A 13876-nucleotide genomic window follows, 5' to 3' on the forward strand; every position below is an offset into this window, starting at 1 on the left:
GAGACCTCTGTAAGTGGTCTGGGAAGGTAAGGGTCTGAGACCAGGCAGTCCGGAGCGAGAGAGCCTCTCCCCATCTCCTGTCACTTGGCATCTCTTGGAGGAGGGGGAAAAGGAGGAGGAGGGGGAGGGGAGGGAGATGGAGGGGGGAGGGGAGGGAGGGGAGGGGAGGGAGGGAGGGGGAGGGGAGGGGAGGGGAGTTTGCATTTCCCCATAACTTCCTGGCAGTGACAGACTTGGTGATTTTTGCCATGTGATGGGTATGAAATGGTCTCTCACCGTGGTTTTAATTTGCATTTCCCTGAATGGTGAGTTTCTGCATCTTTTCTCATGTCTATTGGCCATTCAGGGAATGGCCTCTTCATATCCTTTGCCCACTTTTTCTGTTAAGTTGTCTTTTTCTTATTGATTTGTAGAAGTTCTTTATACATTCTGGAACAAATCCTGCGTTGAATACACAAAATCTTCTCCTGGTCAGTGGCGTGTATGTGCTTTGTTTATGGTTTCTTTTGTCATATGGAAGTTTTCAATGTTGATGTCAAATTCATCAATCTTTTATTTTTTTAAAAAAAATTTTGGCTGCACCTCAGGGCACGTGGGATCTTGGTTCCCAGACCAGGGATCGAACCCCAGGCTCCCTGCATTGGAAGCTCGGAGTCTTAACCACTGGACTGCCAGGGAAGTCCCCAGTCTTTTCTTTTATGAGTTGTGCTTTTTCACTAAGAACTCCTCTTCCCAGAGGTTATAAAAGACATTCTCCTATCTATTTTTCTAATAGTTTTACAGTTGTTAATATTTGAGTGTATAATCTTTTAATTCAACTGGCGTTTATGTTGGGCTATGGGTAAATAGGAATCCAATTGCAATTTTTTCTGTACAGAAAACCAGCTGTTCCAACGGTATGTCACCGAGCTGTCAGCTCTTTCCCCACTGAAGCGTGATGTCATGTCAATCATATGTCACGTTCCCAAATGTGTTTAGGCCTGTTTCTGGACTCACTATTCTGTTCCACTGAGCTATTTATCTTCCCACCAATACTACCCTCTTCTCATTATTAGTTTTATAATGGTAGATCTTAATCTCAGGTAGCACGAATTCCCTTCACAAATTCATCATCCTTCCCCCGCACCCCGCCAGAAATGCCTTAGCAGTTCTAAAATCTTTACTTTTCCATATGAATTTTAAAATCAGTTTTTCTAATTCTTTCTGAATTTATATTGGATTTTAATTGAATCACATCCTGATTTTGACTTAAGAAAACAATTAAATTTTTCTTTATAAAAATACTCCAGGGCTTGGGAATTCCCTGGCAGTCCAGGGGTTAGGACTTGGTGCTTTCACTGCCAGGGTACCCCTGGTGCCCTGGTCAGGGAACTAAGATCCTGCAAGCTACGTGGCCCAAAAAACAGTACTCCAGGGCAGATCAGGTTTTGGGGGTCTATGGCTCAATGTACAGTTTGGAGCCCTTTTTAAGAAAGATTATACTCAGTTATATAAAGTTGGTATACAAAGTATACTTAAAGAATTCAACGTTAGAGATGAAAGTGAATATTCATTTACAGTGAGGAAATAAATACTAAAAATATTATGAAACCCCCAAAATATGATCGTATATTTATATATGTAATATATAATATAAAATTTATTTAATATAATATATTTATTTTACTTAATATATAATATAAATTTTTTATAGTATATAAAATAAAATTATAAGTAAATACAATATGTGAGTTATACCTTTTTCTGTTTTTTCATGTTTGTGGTATTTGCAATTTACTTTCTCATTCTAAATAATATTTACTTTCATCGGGGTCGTTTGTTGCAGCAAGAAGAGCACACACAGCCTCGTCTCCATAGCTACCTCTAGAAGCATCTCTTACACAGCCGGGTCACACTCTACCTGAGCTCGGCAGCTCGCTTTGCCCCTCTTCCCAGCTAACAGCAGTCCTGAAGGTCTTTCCTATACGCACGCGCAGAGCACCTCACTCGTGTTAAACATGCTCATGAGCATTCCCACTGCTCCCCCAGACCCCAGACCCCGGGGCAGTGGGGCCACCCACCCCCAAGTGCTACCCCCAGCCCCGCCCCACCCTAATGCACAGCTGCCTTGCAGACATGGTCTGTGCTGCTCAGTTACTCTGTAACATTAGCAGGGGGAGAGGGGAGGGGGAGTTTCTGGGGGCTCAGGGGTCAGGGCATATGTCCATGGAGGCCCACATGCACGCAAACACCGACACGGCTCCCCTCTGGGCCACGCAGACGATCCGCGTGCTGCCCGCACTGTCCGGTCTTCGGTTCTACCTTCCGTTAATCCTCCTTGCTTTAGTCAAGATTCTTTGGTAGCAACACCCAGAAACCCACTCTAACTTGCTTCCAAACTTGGCATCTCTAAACTGGGGGCAGATCAGCCAGCAAGCCTCAGGATACTAGGAGGCCTTCAGGAATGGAAGCTTCTAGGGGGCTGGCTCGGTCCTGCCTCTCTCCACCACTCGCTCCCTCCTCATCAGGCTCCCTCTGCCCGGTGGGAAGCCCAGCAATGTCTATCTGCTCCCGTGGCCAGCCACAGGGCTGGTGGGTGCCGAGTCCCAAGAAATAATATGTCAGCCAAGAGGGGGCTTATCTAGCCACCCAATTTATTAATTAGATAGCATGCACCAGACCTTGTGCTAGGTTTTTATCCTAGTTGATAAAAACCTTGATGCTGGGTTGATAAAAAGACAAGGTAGGCACGTACTTTTGACTAAAGGTTGAGGGCGGGCAGTTTACATGCTTAACAGGACCTGGGCAGCCTAGACAGGAATCAGAGAGGGGGCCTCGTTACCCACCGTGACAAGATCAGGTTGGAAAGCAAAAGTCAGCTAATGTGAACATAACCTCCAAAGAACACTCCACTTATAAAATGACCATTCTCTGTGCCTTTTAAGTTTATTTTATTTATTTTATTTTTGACTGTGTTGAGTCTTGTTGCTGCGTGCGGGCTTTCTCTAGTTCCGGCGAGAAGGGGCTACTCTATGTTGCGGTGCGTGGGCTTCTCGTTGCTGTGGCTTCTCTTGTTGCGGAGCATGGGTTCTAGGTGTGCGGGCTTCAGTAATTGTGGCACGCGGGCTCAGTTCCTCCACGGCATGTGGGATCTTCTCGAACCCGTGTCCCCTGCGTGGAAGGCGGATTCTTAACCACTGAGCCACCGGGGAAGCCCTCTCTGTGCTTTTTAAAAATGAATATGGCAAGTGACATGAGTAAAAATGGAGTAAGGAACCCTGAAATTCTGCCACTTCTAAAGAGCAATAAAAAATTGGCCCAAAGAGTCAGAGCCCACTTTTTGGAATCTGGAAATTAACCAAAGACCAGCAACAAGTCAGGAAGCACTCATCAAAAGGAGCAGGTAGGGCTTCCCTGGTGGCGCAGTGGTTGAGAGTCTGCCTGCCGATGCAGGGGACTCGGGTTCGAGCCCTGGTCCGGGAGGATCCCACATGCCGCGGAGCAACTAAGCCCGTGAGCCACAACTACTGAGCCTGTACGTCTGGAGCTTGTGCTCCGCAACAAGAGAAGCCGCGATAGTGAGAGGCCCGTGCACCGCGATGAAGAGTGGCCCCCGCTTGCCACAACTAGAGAAAGGCCTCACACAGAAACGAAGACCCAACACAGCAAAAATACATAAATAAATTAATAAACTCCTACCCCCAACATCTAAAAAAAAAAAAAAACAACAGAAAAGGAGCAGGTGAATCTCAGCAAGAACAGTTAGAACGTGTGGGTGTCCACTTACGCTGGTCCCATCCCCGGCTCCCCAGCCCAGCAGTAGCCGGAAAACAAGAGAGACTGAAATATAAGCAGACAATGGCCAGCCCCTGTATAAAAATAGAACTCTGGCTCACAGCCTGCAGCAGCGGCCCAGGTCACTAACCCCTTCTCGACGGTACACAGAGCAGGAAGCCGGCTCGCTGTAAGTCAGACTTGCGGGGAATGGGATTGTTGTTTCTAGTAACAATCCAGGAAGCTAAACAAGTACTTCTGTAACAATCAGCCCCAAATGGCCAGGACTGGATTAATAACTGACAGCTTCCCTAGTTGTTGTCCTCACGTCCAGCTTAGGACCAACCAGAGAAAGCCAAAAATACTAATCACACGGGCCACCCCAGGCCCATGGCCCCATCAGGCACCCTGGAGCCTTCCCTGTCTCCCACTGGAAAGCTCTCCCGCTCCTCTGCCTGTCTTTGAGTCTCTGTCAAACACAAGTGATGGTGGCTGACCCTCTTACTACAGCCGGCTATGAATAGATAAGCTTTTTTTTTTTTTTTAAAAAAAAGAGATGGGGCTTCCCTGGTGGCGCAGTGGTTGAGAGTCCGCCTGCCGATGCAGGGGACACGGGTTCGAGACCTGGTCTGGGAAGATCCCACACGCCGCGGAGCAACGAAGCCCATGCACCACAACTACTGAGCCCGCGCCCTAGAGCCCACGAGCCACAACTACTGAGCCTGCTCTCTATAGCCCGTGAGCCACAACTACTGAGCCCGTGCGCCACAACTACTGAGCCCGTGCCCTAGAGCCCGTGAGCCACAACTACTGAGCCTGCGCTCTAGAGCCCATGCGCCACAACTACTGAAGCCCGTGCGCCTAGAGCCTGTCCCCCGTGACGAGAGAAGCCATCACAATAAGCCCGCGCACTGCAAGGAAGAGTAGCCCCCACTCGCCGCAACTAGAGAAGGCCCAACGCAGCCAAAAAAAAAAAAAAAAAGAAACCAATGTCTGGGTGCTTGGCATGGGCATTGCTACTGGGGTTTGGACCTGGTTGGAGAAGCTGTAGGCACAGCCCACTGGATACCAGAGAGGTTTGCTGGTTTATCCTGGTCAGAATTGGTCTGCAGTCACGGGGCTAGCGGGAAGCTATCCTCCAGAGCTCCGGCTGAGAACAGGCCATCAGCTACCAATGCCCAGGCAGGCATACAGAGGGAGTGGGGGCTAGTGTTAATCCTCTGGGTGCAAGGGGATGCAGGTAAGACATAGTCATGGGCCAGGTGTGTGGGTGAGCAGAAGGGATCGGGGCACTGGTGTGGCAGGAGACCTGGACCTCGTGGTGTATCAGGGGGACCATAGGAAAGTTGTCTCCAGATCAGGCTGCAAGGCTCTTAAGGGTCCATGTGTCCTCGGTACATGCTGGGGACAGAACACCAGCCCCCGGACCCGTCATACAGCAGCTGCAGGCAGGTGAACCTTTCTTCTTGATGTGTCCCTACAGCGCCCTCTGCTGGGGAGCTTAACACTGCTCACTGTGAGGGGAAAGGCTTAAAGGAATTACTCCATCACTGCAGGGCAGGCACTGAAGGGTGAATTTGGAGCTGAGAGGCGATAAATTGATTACTGGCATCAATTAGGATAACTGTCTACAGATTCCCATCTACTAATTCTAACACCTGCGTCAACTCTCCATCAGTTTCAATTGATTGGTTTTGTCCGCATCATGGGTCATATTTTCCTGTTTCTTTGCATACCTGGTAATATTTGCTTGGATGCCCGATACTGTGAATTTCACGTTGTCAAGTGGTGGATTTGACGACTCCTAGAAATATCCTTGAGCTTTGTTCTGGGATGCAGTTAAGTTGCTTGGAAACCGTTTGATTCTCCTGGGTCTTGCTTTTAAGACTTGTTAGACTGGACCAGAGCAGTGCTCAGATTAGGCTAATTATTCCCACTACTGAGCTGACCCCTCTGTCTATAAGGGATAGTGGAGAAATGGGGTAACCGAGGGAGATGTGGGCGCGTCCAAGGAGGGTTCATTAAGGGGCGGAGGTTTTGTAGTTTATTTGTAGGCTATCAGTAGGGATCATCCCATTAAAGAGGGAAACACTGAGGGTGCCAGAGACAGGTAGAGGATCATGGCTTATGGGATGTCCTTGACAGGAGAGGGTGGGGCTTTAAGCAGAAGGCCGCAGTGACAGGGAAGGCAGGGTGCGGGGGACGGCCCCTGCTGTGCGTCAGTCACGTAGGAAGCCAGGCTATCTGCTGAGAGTGAGGGGGGAAAGTGGGGAGGAGCAGGGCTGCGGAATTCAAGAGACCCGGGAGAGGGCTGGTCCCTCCTCTGTAGCCCTGGGAGGCACAAAGGGCCCTTCTTGGGGTCACGGGTTTGTAGGACTAGACATGTGCTGAGACAGACATTTTTGAGCACAAAATTCATTTCTTCTCTAAGGCTGGGGCCCAAGGAATTGAGTCTCCTGGCCCTTCACCTTCCTGAAATGAACCCCAGCGGCAGGGGCCGGGCTTCCCAATAGCCCCCCTGCCCGGCCTCTGCCAGGTGCCCTGAAAACAGGGAGGTTCTTGATCTTTGCCACTCCCAAGTTCTCTAGGGGAGTCCCCCACGTTCTTCCTCAGAAGTAGAGGCAAGAGTGGGTGGAGGCCTAGGGTTGGGTGGGCCTGCAGACCCGGGAGGGGGCACAGTGACCAAGCCTGAGGGGAGGAAACCTGCGGGGGAGGGACACAGTGGGGGCAGTGCCCTTGGCCAGCAGCTCCCCTGTCCCGGGTCAAAGGTGAACACACAAAAGCCACGGAAGGGGACTTCCTTGGCGGTCCAGTGGTTAAGACTCTGCGCTTCCAGTGCAGGGCGCACAGGTCTGATCCCTGGTTGGAGAACTAAGATGCCGTATGGCGTAGCCAAAAAAAAAAAAAGCTATGGAAGAACAGGACTCCAGGTGGGCAAAGTCAAAATGGAAATTTTGCTTGGGAAACTGAGGGCCAGGTTTGGGTCGCTTTTTGGGGGGGGGGTCGCTTTTTTACTGAGCCTGTTATCATTTGGCGTCACGTACGTTAAAAAGAAAAAAATTAAAGCTGGCAGAAATCATTGCACCAGGGAGTGCGGAGCAGGCGCTATTAATCCATGAAAACTAAAGGTGTCCCGCCTGGTTTTCCACCCATTAGTGGCGGGCTGTGTGTAGTTCCGGCGGCCGACGCTCACGCAGGTTGCAGAGATGCATGTCAGCATTAACCAGTCACCGCAGGATGGGGGCAACCCAGGGGCGCTGCCCACACAGGTCCAGGTGAGGGGTTTGCGCTCATAACGCATAGGTATCGGTGTCCCGCAGGTGGAACCAGGCTCTGTGCCAGACAGACCTTGCCGTCCCAGCTCAGCCTTCCCTTGACAAGGGTCTAAGCCTCTTCAAGCCACAGATTTTCATCTTTCCATCTGTAAATTGGTATTTATAATCGTGCCTGTCTTAGAAGACCATTGGGAGAAATATGCACAACATGGTAAGCGCTCAATAAATGGGTGGCATTGTCGTGAATTATAAGAATTAAGGACGACACAAGAAAAAGGACTGCTGTCCTGAAGCTCTGCACCTTGTATGTTTACTGTTAATTGAAAAGCAGTCTTGGGCTGTGCCAAACGTCTGGGGATAATTTAACAACCTGAGGTTTTACAGCATAATATCAATGTCAGAGCATGTAATTGTGACATTGCAACTGAAACGTATTGTGGCAGTGGGCCGTCCCTACCCATGTGACAGCTGTAACAGTCATTGCTCTGGAAGGACCAGGACTTTCATTGGAGACTCCAACTCACTTTGATGCTCCATTTCTAGAGACCCACCCAGCAGTGGGAGAAAATCAACACTCAGAAGCTGTGAGTTTGGGATGCCTTGGGTAACAACAGTCAAAAATTCCCGAGAAAATATTTCAAGCTTTCTGGATGTGTTTGAGGAATAGAAAAGTCAAGGACTAGCTAGGAAAGAGGGTGTAGTGTAAAGTAAACTCAGCTGCACAGACATATGGTCCATTGGTGGAACTGGAGTCGGACCAGATATTACTCCTCAGGGAGGTAAGGCTCTGAAAAAGTCTCTCATCCACAGGTGTGATTCCGGGCTGCCAGGGAAAGTTGCGCAGGTGTGCACTGCACAACTCAGGGCCACCATTAACATCACGCATGATCTTACTTGGCAAAAGTTCTGGCTAGGATGCAGCCTTTTGACCTTACTATGCTAAATGCCTTTCTCGGCAAGCCGCTGTGAACCTGAGAGCCTGCCAGGGAACAAACACTGCAAGGCTCCCCTGACCCTTGCCGTGTGGCACCCCAGAACTCTTCCCCAAGGGCCCTCCCAGAGGCAGCTCCAAAATCTCCTCGTGGGGAGTGTGGCAGACAGACCCTAGGGTGGCCCCAAGTTCATGCCTTGTAATGCATAATCCCCTCCCCTTGAGGGTGGGTGGAACCGGTGGCTTGCTTATAACCCGTAGAATATGGGGAAGGTGATGGTGTGTCACCCCCATGACTATGTTACGACGTAGCTGTGTAAGACTGTCTTACTAGCACACACTAGAGAGTCTCCTTGCTGGCTTGATAAAGTAAGGAGACACGTTCTGGAAGTTCACTTAGCAAGGAACCTAGCAAGGACCTGACGGGGGCGGGGGACCTCCAGTCGACAGCCAGCAAAATGCAGCACCCTCAGTCACTCAGCCGAAAGAAGATGAATTCTGCCAACAACCTGAACGCGCTTGGAAGCAGGTCCTTCCCCAGTTAGGCCTCCAGATGAGAATGCAGCCCGGCCAACACCTGTACTATAGGCCTGTGAGAGCTGCAGTCTCAGAGGACCCAGTGAGGCCATGCCTGGCCTATGACCAGAGAAGCAACATCTGTTGTTCGCACTGTGAGTCATGGTGCTTTGTTACACAGCAGTAGGTAGCTGATGCAGAGGGTCTCGGGGATACAGTTCAACTGGGATTGGAAAATAGGTGAAAGACATAGGAAGAAATTTGTCTTCAGGTGGTGAACATGCTATTTTGTGTTAAATTATGTGTTCATTTGGGGTGACATGGGAGTGCCGATGGAATTATGGTAGCTAAAGTCCCTATGGGCCACCCTGGGACTCAGAACTGGGCCCAGGAACCTGGAGGAGGGGGAGGCAGGGCTGGAACCTGGCTTGTTGAAAGGATGCTTGCCTGGAGCATTCTTGTACCATTAACTGGTGTGAAAAGGGTTGCTGGTATCATTTGTAACTTTTGGACCCCGTTTGGTTTGGTTAGATTTTAAAAGTTATAATGTTACACACGAAATATTATGTAATACATGAACATATAATATTCTAACAGTTTAAGAGGGTACACGAGTTCCCTTCCTAACCCAGTCCCCAGTAACTGTCCCCCAAAGGCAACCACTGTTCGGTTTCCAGTTTGACCTTCTAGACATCTTCAGTGCACAGATGGGATCATATTGTTATATTCTTTTCACTTATCAGTATTCACGCATCTGCCCTGTTCTTTTTAGTGGCTACATGGTTGTCCGTTGTATGGGTGGATGTGTGTTTACTGTGTCGCCCCTCCCTGGCAAAACACTCAAGATCCTCCAGAACAAGCCACAGTTCAAGGTCAAGGTGATCTCAATTCACACACAAAGTCATCTACTCTCGCCTGAGGAAGGGGAGACAAAAACCTCAGCCACAGCTCCGGCTCAGCCAACCCCAAGTCCACCCCACTCCAGAACCTGTGAGGCTCCTGCGGCCGGGCTGCCCCCCAGAAGAATTTTGGGAGCAGCATTGAGGGTTTGTAACCAAAGGCTGATGGTAGTGGTTTTCTCAAAGCATAGAAAGCGGTGGCGCCAGAGCTAATTCTCTCCATCCTGAAGACAGATCTGCTTGCTACTTGCAAACGATGGGCTGCCCTATCCTTCCCGCCCATCCCTCCCCACCCCACCGCCAAACACACACACACACACACACACACACACACACACACGTACGTCCAGCCCCTTCCCTGCTCCAGGTGTGGGGTGCACCTGTAACCACCCCAGGAGAGCCAGAGAAGGCCTTGATAGCATCCGCCGTGAGGTCTGTGTTCTTCAAGTTGCAGCTGTATATTTACAGCCTGTAGCCGTGGGGGTTTGGGGCCCTGGTGTCCCTCGTCATCCCTCCTAAGCAGAGTCCGGGTGGATTCAAGTGATCCAGGCTGCCAGGCATCGTGGGCGGAGCTCCAAGTGCAGCTCCAGGAACCAGGAGCCATCGTTTTCCTGGGGCTGGTGCCACCTGCAGATTCTCAGAACAAAGACTCCATGGAGCACTGACTGGGGTCTCAGCAGCCATGAGGTTGGCCAGCGTGATGTGACGTCCTGCCCAGCATGCTTGACTTGCCCAAGAAAGGGGCAGGTTTGCAAAACTGCTCCATCAGCTTTCTCCGCGCCTCTCTAAGGCCTTTAATATTTAAGTCATTCTCTTGACCCACCTCCATTGTCATTTTTGCATCACATTAATTAATTAATTAATTTTTAATTTTTGGCCGTGTTGGGTCTTTCTTTTTGAATGCGGGCTTTCTCTAGTTGCGGTGAGCGGGGGCTTCTCTTCATTGAGGTGCACGGGCTTCTCATCGTGGTGGCTTCTCTTGTTGTGGAGCACGGGCTCTAGGCGTGCAGGCTTCAGTAGTTGTGGCACGCGGGCTCAGTAGCTGTGGCTCGCGAGCTCTAGAGCGCAGGCTCAGCAGTTGTGGCTCACGAGCTCAGCTGCTCCACGGCATGTGGGATCTTCCTGTACCAGGGCTCGAACCCGTGTGCCCTGCATTGGCAGGTGGATTCTTAACAAATGCACCACCAGGGGAGTCCCTCTGCATCATTTTTATTTTTTTTTTATTTTTATTTTTTGCGGTACGCGGGCCTCTCACTGTTGTGGCCTCTCCCGTTGCGGAGCACAGGCTCCAGACGTGCAGGCTCAGCGGCCATGGCTCACGGCCCCAGCTGCTCCGTGGCATGTGGGATCTTCCCGGACCAGGGCACGAACCCGTGTCCCCTGCATCGGCAGGCGGACTCTCAACCACTGTGCCACCAGGGAAGCCCATAGTATCATTATTGTTTGAATAATGCATTCCCTGATCCCCTTGAGGAAGGGCATCTTTTCATATACTTATCATACATTTGTCACATACCTTTTCATACATTTACTCATATATTTCCATTTACTTTCTCTGCATTCCTCATGCTCTGTAAACCATTCCAGGGCACAGAATAACATGGTAACACAAATCTGATCACAAAACACAAAATCATGACAAAAGGATTCCCCAGAGAAAAACTACGACCCACCTATGAATATATACGCAAGAACGCTAAAGAAAACAGAGGCATTTTGCTCATTAAATACGTTCCTGAAAATGTGTATATAGTCAAATTGTGCAAGCAGAGTGCTATCGTGGAGTGAAATCATCTGGAAATGGGTAAAGGACCTGGGAGGTAATTTGCTCCAGAAGACTCCCGCGGGCAGTATCCAAGAAGAGGCTGGCCTCGAGGTAACCAGATACGCACAACACAAAAAGCAGTATATGTGAGTTGAGACTCAGGTGCTGGTGAGTGGGTGATGCAAACGTTCAAAATGGATCTCGCAATATTCACAGAAAGCTTGAATCCCCTTGCTTCCCAAATTCTAAACACTTGTTTTAAGGAATAGAATAAGGACATGCACATCCGAGCATTATTTTTACACAGCAATAAGCAAAACAGACAAACCCCGCCTTTAGAAATTTATAAAGACTGTGTAGTCATTTTGTTAAATGACGTTTTAAAAATTTAAAACGTCATTTACAAAACTGTATGGGCCCATTTTTTTTCTTTTTTCTTTTTTTTTGGTTTATCTATCATCCATGTACTACCTAAGTACAAATTAAAGTTCGGAAGACTGTATGCCAAAAGGTATGTTAGAATTACCTGAATGGTAAGAATGAAGGCTTTTTATTTGCTTATTTTATTTTGTTTCTACAATGTACAGGTTATTTCTACTGATATAATAAAAGTTACTTATTATTGGCAAGACAATAAGAAATAGAGGGAAACTGCTAATACGTTAAACGCCTGACAATACAGGATTGGCTGATGAGGTTGCAATTCACTGTTATTATCGATAATTACAGTGAGTTAATTCAATAAGTACTTTTTGAGTGCCAACCGTGTGCGGGGCACTGCTTTAAACACTGGGAAGTTCTTTAGCTGTTCTGCGCTGTACATGTGACTAAGTCCTTAGTGAAAAAGATAAGGGACCGGAGTAAGAGAGAGAAGTAAAGAGGGGTCCTGGGTTGGGCAGGTAGCAGGCGCTGCTGCTCAGCTGACAGGTCGCCTCCTGCCTTGGGTCCGCCCCCCCCCACGCCCCGCCCCACTCCAGCCGCGGCCTCCGACTCGCGAGTGCCCCTAGCGGAGAGCCGAACACCTGGTGCAGGGTTTATTACCTTGTCCGCTAAGCCAGGCACCGCCAGCCAGGCACTGTCTGAACTGCGCCCCAGTTTTCTTTCCAGAGTCCCCCGCCCTCCACGGGGCCAAGTCAGGACCCAGCAAGTGGCAGCCAGGTGTCCCCCAGGCCGATAAACGGGCAGAAAAGGCCGCGGGCACAGGCCGCGTCTGAGCGGGTGCCTGTCCAGCCTGTTTCCTGATCCGTAAAATCATTTCCAGCTGTGCATGACCTTCTACAGCGCCAGGACTTGAAAGCTAGAAAGCTGTTATCTTTTTAAAATCACAAGGAAGGAAACTATGAACTAAGAAAGTCCCTCATCCAAACCCATCAACAGAAAATCACTGTTATATTGGTACCAGTTTTGGAAAAAAAAATTTTTTAATTGAAAATTGGGGATTGAGAAGAAAGAATGGTGATGGAAAGGAATGTTCCCGTCGGCAACCTTGGGTTTGGGCTGGGGGCTGGGGCCTATTAGGAGGTGCAGGCTGAACAAGGCAGCGGGAGGCCCGGGGGGGCGTGTCTGTGGCGCCCTGCTTGGCCCCTTCCTCCTGGGACAGGGGACTGAGCCCTACTCCTGGGCTACACAAACATTCCTCCCTCAGACACGCCACCTTATGTCCCCAAAGTTTAAGCACAGCTTGTTCTGGTTGGGGGTCAAGCTGTCATCCTTCCTCGGGGCACAGGAGGCTGAGAGGCAGGAAGACTTATTAACACCACTCTCCTTTCCATAAGCTCTGGGGAGAGGTGCAGTGGAAGGACCAAGAGGCCTCCCAGTTTCTTCCCCCAGGCAAGACGCGGAGGCTTCCTCCAACCTGGTGGGCCTCGGAGAGCCAGAGCACCTCGTGGGGCTGCAGGGGATGGATGGGGCCTCCCCAAGTGGGTCTCCGTCCTACGGTTTCCCGAAGGATCAGTCGTGAGGCTGCTGTGTGGGGACAGAGGAGGGCCAGGAGGGCTTGGGGAGGAAGGAGCACGAGTCCTGCAGAGGGGGGCCCACTTGTACTCGTGCCACCAGGAGTTGCAAACACCCAGTTGTGACCCACCTCTCCCTGTCGCCCTCTTGGAACCCTCAGTTCCTGACTGTTCTCCACTCTCCTGAACCAAGGGAGGTGGCACAGGTGAGAGAACCGGGGGTCTGGGGGCCAGAGGGCTCCGGCTTCAAATCTTGGCTCCAGCATCCACGGTCAGGGATAGCTGGGCGTGTGTTGTCACCTTTCTGTGCCTCAGTCTCCTTATCTGCAAAATGGGCCTAACTTCCCAGTCTGATGGAGGCTAGGAGAGCAGAGATAAGTCGAGAGCATCCTTCATTCACCGCGGTGCTTCTCCCCGGCCTGGCCTGCTGTAGGTGGCTGGCTGGCATCTCTCACCCTCACCCTCGGGAAGCAGGCCCAGGCTGCCCTCACCCGCCCTCCTTCCCCACAGCTCACAGCAGGCTGATTCTGCAGGCATCTCTTTAACATTCTCTAAGTCTTCCTCTTTTCCCTGCTCTCCTGATGGTTGACCTGGTTAACTCAAGAAAAACATCTGTACTTTTTCTTCCTCTCTCCTTAGCCCTTCATTTCTTTGTTCCATTTCTGGGCCCAAAAAAGAAAAGGAAGAAAAATTATTGTGCAGAAACACCGGCACCAGGCAAGAGGAGAACTGTCCATTTTTCAAAAAATGAGACAAGATGAAAAGTCTACGTTGCCAGACTGCCA

The sequence above is a fragment of the Lagenorhynchus albirostris genome, chromosome 6, assembly GCF_949774975.1.
Source record: "Lagenorhynchus albirostris chromosome 6, mLagAlb1.1, whole genome shotgun sequence".
Classification (NCBI taxonomy): Eukaryota; Metazoa; Chordata; class Mammalia; order Artiodactyla; family Delphinidae; genus Lagenorhynchus; species Lagenorhynchus albirostris.